This window comes from Malania oleifera, chromosome 12, assembly GCF_029873635.1.
Source record: "Malania oleifera isolate guangnan ecotype guangnan chromosome 12, ASM2987363v1, whole genome shotgun sequence".
Classification (NCBI taxonomy): domain Eukaryota; kingdom Viridiplantae; phylum Streptophyta; class Magnoliopsida; order Santalales; family Ximeniaceae; genus Malania; species Malania oleifera.
Genome location: NC_080428.1, coordinates 31,995,553 through 32,002,542, shown reverse-complemented (window position 1 = coordinate 32,002,542; position 6,990 = coordinate 31,995,553). Strand labels below are relative to the sequence as shown.

The 6,990-nt window shown below is 39.0% G+C and overlaps 1 non-coding gene across 1 annotated transcript; it reads right to left on the bottom strand.

Moving 5' to 3' along the window:
• Positions 1 to 3,744: 3,744 nt before the first annotated feature.
• LOC131145286 (small nucleolar RNA R71) lies at positions 3,745 to 3,850 on the bottom strand. Its single transcript, XR_009134069.1, has one exon. It is a non-coding gene; the product is annotated as a small nucleolar RNA R71 (small nucleolar RNA).
• Between the last annotated feature and the right edge of the window lie 3,140 nt (positions 3,851 to 6,990).

The window sequence follows — 6,990 nt, the reverse complement described above, 5'->3', positions numbered from 1 at the left end:
ATGTACTTTGAATAGATCATTTTGAAGTTCATCATAAGATGACATACCCTCATCACTTGATTCATCACTACAAGAATTATTTGAAGATTTAGTTGAAGAGCTTTCTTCGTTGTCCTATGCCATAAAGCACGTGTAAACAACCTCTTGGTCACTTATTTCATTCTCCAAACTACTTGTATTATCCCAAGTAGTGGCTTTCATGGCCTTTTTGTTTTTCTTTTTAGACTCTTTCTTTAATAGTGGACATTCCAGTTTTAAATGTCCAGCGTCATTGCAATTGTAGCATTTAGGAGTTTTATTCTTTGATTTCTTTTTGCTAATATATTTTTCTTCTGATTCGGAGTCTTGATTTCTTCTTTTGAATTTGTTTTTCCTTCTTAGTATCCTTGCTAGATTTTTAGATATGAAGGCTTTTTCATCTTCATCCATTTCACTACTTGAGTTTTCCTCTAAGGCTTTAAAGGCTATTTTTTCTTGGGCTTTGGTTTTCCCACTCTTTTCATTCATTGCCATTTCATATGTGAGAAGAGAACCTATAAGCTCATCTAAGGAAGTGTTTGTCAAATTTCTTCCTTCGGTTATGGCAGTGACTTTTGGTTCCCATATGGTTGGTAGCCCTCTAAGAATTTTCCTTATCATTTCATAAGTAGTGTAGGTTTTTCCTAATGCATTTAGGGAATTGATTATGTGAGTGAACCTAGTAAACATATTTGTAATTGATTCATCCAGGTTCATCTTAAAGGCTTCATACTCGCTTGTGAGCATGTCAACCCTATTATCCCTAACATCCGTTGTTCCTTCATAAGTAACTTCTAGCTTATCCTATATTTCCTTAGCTGATTTACAAGTCATTACTCGATTAAATTCATTAGCATCCAAGACACAATATAAAGCATTTATAGCACTTGAATTTGTTTGGAGCATTTTATAATCTTGATCGGTCATATCTTTCTTCTCTTTTGGGATTTGTTTTTTCATCTACTATCTTAGTGAGAATTTGATCTCCATCTATAACAACTTCCCATACTTTACAATTCATCGTTTGGAGATAGATTTGCATTCTCTTTTTCCAAAACGTGTAGTTCACACCACAAAAGATAGGAGGCCTAGTTGAAGATTGTCCCTCTCTTAAGGGAGCTACGCCTAAGTTAGCCATTACGATCTTTTTATAGATTCTAGTTAAAAGTTTCTATAACCCCACTTTGATACCAATTGAAATTAGGAATAGCTTCCCAAGAGGGGGGTGAATTGGCTTTTAAAAATTTCTTTTAATTCCTTTTTAGAATTCTTAAACTTATTTTATTTCTTTAACCAATTCATGATTGATTTGTTTAATTTGTTAAGCACTTAAGAACTTAGTTTTTCTTTACTTAATTTTCTAACCATACAAACATCCAATCATTTAACCAAAACAATCAACTAAAATTAGAAAGTAAACAAACAAGCCAATACACAACACTTATATAATATAACAACTCAAGATGGTTGCTTGTTGATATTTGTCAAATTTGAACCAAGCCCTATAGTGAATGAGAATTTATGCTTGCTGATGTAAAGCCATGTATAGATGAATCAAATTACTCTTTTCAAATATTTAGAACTCAAATAAACTTTTGGTAAATTTATCTTTGGGATGTTAACCAAGTAACGTACTCCCGTATGGTTTTCGCAAGATATGGCATAACCAATGTACTCCCTTTCGATTTCCGCAACCCAAATCAAAATTAAACCTTAAGTTTGTTTGATTTCCAAATATACATAGTTTATATGATTTTCAAATTTAAACCATCCACGTAATTTAAATATGCACTGAAAATAAAGAATAGGGAAAGAGAGAGTGAGACGGAGATTTTTACGAGGTTCGGCTTATACCCAGCCTACGTCCTTGCCTTGGCCAAACCACCAAAGGATTCACTAAACCTGTTCCTTTGATGGGTGGAACAAAACCTGATTACAAGTGATACCCCACTCTCAAACACTCCTTCACTAGGATAGGGCTTACCTCTCCAAACGATGTCCCCTAGTTCGGTCACTCCTTTAGGCTAAAGCCCACCTGTCTAAGAAATAGCCCCTTGCTTAGCCAACGATCCAAACAATCCTTGGAATCGTCAAATAATTCTCTTTGATGAGGATCAAGAACTTAAGTTAGATTCTTCAGAGAAGTTGTAAAAGCTCAGAGATTTCTCAAAATTTTCGCAACAATTCAGAGCATTTGAAAACAAATAGCAATAGGCTTTGAGGCAAAGATATCTTGAAGGAATTTTCAATGCTTGGTATATTTTGATTCTCAAAAACCATGTATATATAGGCTTCAAAAACACTTTCATTTGTGCTCCCCAAGTTTCCTTTGAGTGCCCTCAAAGTTTCCAAAAATATTAGGGCGCAAGTCAATCAAATTTGAAAAAGAGAGGTTTAAAAAATCTGCCCGTTGCCGTACTTCGGTTGCCCAAAGTGCAACCTCAGTAGCCTGAGGTATGTTCAGGAGCTAGAAGACACAGGGTTAGGTGCATAAAGGTACACTGCCTGTTTAATTTTCTTCAGCAAAAATCTTTAGTTGCCTGAGGATTTAACCTCGGTCGCCTAGGCAGTACACAACCACTTTTCCTTCCTTCTTTTTTAAAGACATTTAGTTTCTTTGCTTTCTTACTCTTGAAAAACATTTTCTGGGACATAAAAATAAATTCTCTAAGTCCATTTTTGTCCCCTAATAAGATTCATTTCATTCATAATGACATTTTTAACTTTGAAGTACTTACATAAAGATTTCCTAACAATATGAACATTTCTTGTTCTTTGAAACTTCATGATTTTATTGAAGCTTTGAGTTCATTCCATCTTCAGATGTCTTTGAGATTCCCTTTTTGATCTCTTCAAGTCATATCACATACTTTTAAGCTTTGTTGGTGATCTTTCGAAGCTCTGTTGGTTTTGGCTTTCTAAGTTGCCTGGAAAACATCATTACTTGAACACACAATGTCATTAAACCTTTTCTTCATTTCTTATCATCAAAACACGAGGTGAAAGCCTTATTTGGGCTAACACCGAGTACAAAGGTACAATTGTTAGATAATTTCTCTCTTAGGATATTGTTGCTTTGTCTGTATATATTTTGGTTTTGTTTTTATTTTCTTGGTTACATATTGAAGTTTAAATCTTTGTGCTTAAAAGTGTGTGTGTTTGGTTTGCATTCTTTGGAACCAAAGATAATTCCTATATTTCTTGAGATTGAAAAATCCCATAGGTCCCTTAGGAAACCTATCTCTAATCTAGAGAAAGTTGAGTCGTCTGAACTAAAAGTCATGGTTGAAAATAACCCACCAATTCCCGCTAAACAAATCCTGGAACCTCGAGCTCCTTGACTACCTATGGTTGGAGGGCAACCCCTTCAGCCTCTTAGGGACTACTTTGTGCCTAATGCATACACCTTTCCATCTTGCATCCGGTTCCCAAATGTTCAGGCAATACAATTTGAAATTAAGGCTTCGTTCATCTCGATGCTACCCACCTTTAATAGGGACTCCATTGAAAATCCTTATCAGCATTTGGATAAGTTCTTGGAGATCTACTCCACCATCTGTATACCTAATTTTAGTGATGATGCCCTTCGCCTTAGGCTTTTTCCATTCTCTCTAAAGGATAAGGCCAAATATTGGCTGACTTCCTTAGAGTCGAACTCGGTGACCAACTAGGCCACCATGCAACATGAATTCTTGAAAAAGTACTTTACAATTAGAAAAACTAACTATCTATGAAGGGCAATCACAAGTTTCACACAGATGGATAGGAAATGTTTCATTGAGACCTAGGAGCTTTTTAGGGACCTACTTCATAAATGTCCACATCATCAATTCCCCAAGTGGCAATTAGTACAAATCTTTTATGAAGGGTTAGTCGAGAGAGATAGGTCCATGGTTGATGCCTCGTGCAGAGGTACTTTCCTCACAAAGCATAAGAATAAGGCATGGGTTCTCTTCGAGAACCTAGCTGAGAATTATCAGCAGCATATGGCTACTGCTTGTAGACCCCCAACCAATCCACTTCTAAATCTAAGGGAGTTTACAAGTTGGCTGCAAACCATGACCTAGGCCCTACCCTGCGCTCCATATCAATGAATTTAGATCAATGCTTGTCCTTAGGATCGTAATCGCATACATTGGAGTGTGTAAAGGTTTGTGCAATCTGCTTTGATCCTTCCTATACATGTTATAATTGCCCACACATGCCTTCCTAGCCTAAGCTTGTGCAAGAGGAAGTGAAAACCACCCATAATTGGTATGATAGGCCATCCATCGACCTTTACTCTAATATGTATTACCCTGGGTGAAAACAACATCCCAACTTCTCCTGGAGGCCGCAAGCTCTGGGGTTCCAATCCCAAAGACATCCATAAACCTCTAATGCTCCACCCCCTCATCCATACCAAAATTTTGAAAATCATCTTGATTTAGCCCCTAGATCTTCAACCTTTTAGATGCCGCCTCCCTTTCTGCCTAAGTATGACACATTTCAGGAGATGGTGTTGAAAGCCCTTAAAAGCATTGAAGCTGATTGTCTAATTGATTGGCAACTCCTTCATTCCCACTCCTAGTCCATCACAAATTTAGAAGCCACCCTAGGGCAACTAGCTACCTCTTTGAGTCGAAGAGATGAAGGAAAATTGCCAAGTCAGCCTTTAGTGAACCCAAAGGGACAATATGGGGTGGAATATCAACCGAATGTTGGTCCCTCATGATACCTTGAGTAAGCCCAGGCGATGACCACTCTCCATAGTGGTAGGATGACCGATAATGAAACTGAGGAGCAATTAAGTAAGGGAGAGAATGAGGAAGAAACTAGTGTAGTACCCAATGCTGATTCTTGCACGTTATCTTCCTCTAGTTTAGAATATAAGCCCCTTAACCCCTAACCTACCACTGGAAAGACCAAAACTCACTTCACCCCTCATAGGTCATTTCATGTCCATCCAATAGCATATCCATCAACCCCTTTTACACCATCCATATTTCAGAAAGAGACCTCAACGGAGTCCATATGGGACATGTTTAAGCAAGTAAGGGTTGACAAGCCTCTCCTAGATGGCACCAAGAAATTGCTTGTGTTCAAAGAGTTTAAGGACTTATCAACGTAGGAGCAAGAGTTAAGGGTGCACATGGATGAATTGGTTAAGCAAGCCGAGAACATGAGCTCAATGAAATTAGGGCACCTCATCCCTAAGCTAAAAGACCCCGGATCACCCACTATTTCATGCATAACTATTTATATCCTACCGTACTTGGCCTACCAAAAACTCAACCTTGGGAAGCTACAGCCACTCCAATCACATTATGTCTTGCTGATCGATCTCTAAAGAAACACTAGGGTGTGGTAAAGGATGTAATAGTCAAGGTGGAAGAGTTCTATTACCCGATAGATTTCATTATCTTGGATATGGAACCTTCCACGAACCCAATCCTTGTCCTTTTGGGACAACCATTCTTAGTCATGGCTAACGCATGCATTCAATGCAGGGTAGGGATTATGGATATCTTCTTGGACCATAGGTAGGTTAAGCTGAAAATATTTAATACTTCCCAACATCCATTTAAAACAGTCCAAGCTGTGGACAAGGACTTGCTTGATAAAATATTTGGGGAAGTGGCTTCTTCAATTTTGTGGAGGGATCATTGGGATAGTGCACTTCAGCCTGAGCATCCCTTTACCACTAAAGTAGGAGACATTTACAAGCAACCTACTACAAGTCATGATTTGGTCTCCCATTTAGAGAAAAAGTTGGGGGTAAACAACACTAGGTGTGATAAGGAAAAGGGGGAGGCCAATTTTAAATTTGAACTGGGTTGAGTTTGAGATGAGCTTAAGCACATCTGGCTAAATATGGTAAACTTAGCACTTCTGAGAGGCAACCTGAGAATTTTTCTTTTCTTTTTGAGTCCATAGGTTGTAAATAGTAGACTAAATAAACTTGGAGTCTTTAGGGTAAGTAAGGTTTAAGTTGGGGGTGCGATTAGAGGGGAGACCATCCCACACTAAGGCGACTAGGTCTAGCCCAGGCCTATTTTGATAATTGAAAATACCAAGAGGTTCAACCATGTCTGCGACTAGCACTGTGGTTGGACACGATCTGGTCGGGAAGGTCAAAATTCATTTAAAAACCTGTTTCACCCTTGCCTCTTCATCTCACGCTCTTACCACCTCCCTTCAACCTCGTTGAATTCCCTTCCATCACTCTCACCACACAACACCATATTTCTCATCGTTCCCCTGCTCGGCACTAATTGGGTTCCCTCGACAATGTCATCTCCACTAGTCTCAGGGTATGTTTTATCACCAGAATCTTCCCCGAACTCATCCTAAGCTTCGTCCCAACCTCCTGCCAATGTCTATGGCTTCGGGTTCTACCAAGAAGAGGAGCTCTTTCATGGGAATAGTAAATGCCCAAGTTGAGAATGCAATTCAAATTCCTCGCAGGTGGCTTCGAGCTGTGCCTCGAAGAGGGTCCTTTTCAGGAGGTCGGCAATACCTAAGTGGTGCTCGGGAAGAGATACGGACACCAAGGGTGATCCCTGCAGATAGACAGCCTTCAATACCCTCCAACATCCATCCACCTTCATAGTCTTCAGAGGCTAACCCAGAGTTTCACGGGCTGTAGTTTCCCCTTCCACTGCCTTTCCACACGTTCAATCCCATTCTACCATATAATCCACGCAATCCACCTTCCCCTCCCACTCCAGTCTTCTATCATCTGATGGAGGAAATGACCCAAGCTTAGTACGCTGCCAGGGCGGAAGAAATCTCATCTTACTCTAATTTAGGCTCCCTTTCTAACTCCGATTACAATAAGTTTAGGGCTAACCAGTTTAGCTTCTTTTTGCTCCCTCAATATATGTAATGTTCTGCTGAGGCACACGTGATTTTTGTTTTTGTTTTCTTTTGTTTTCTTTTTCCATCACCATGCTTTTTCTTGCTATTGTACTACTCGGATCACATTATACA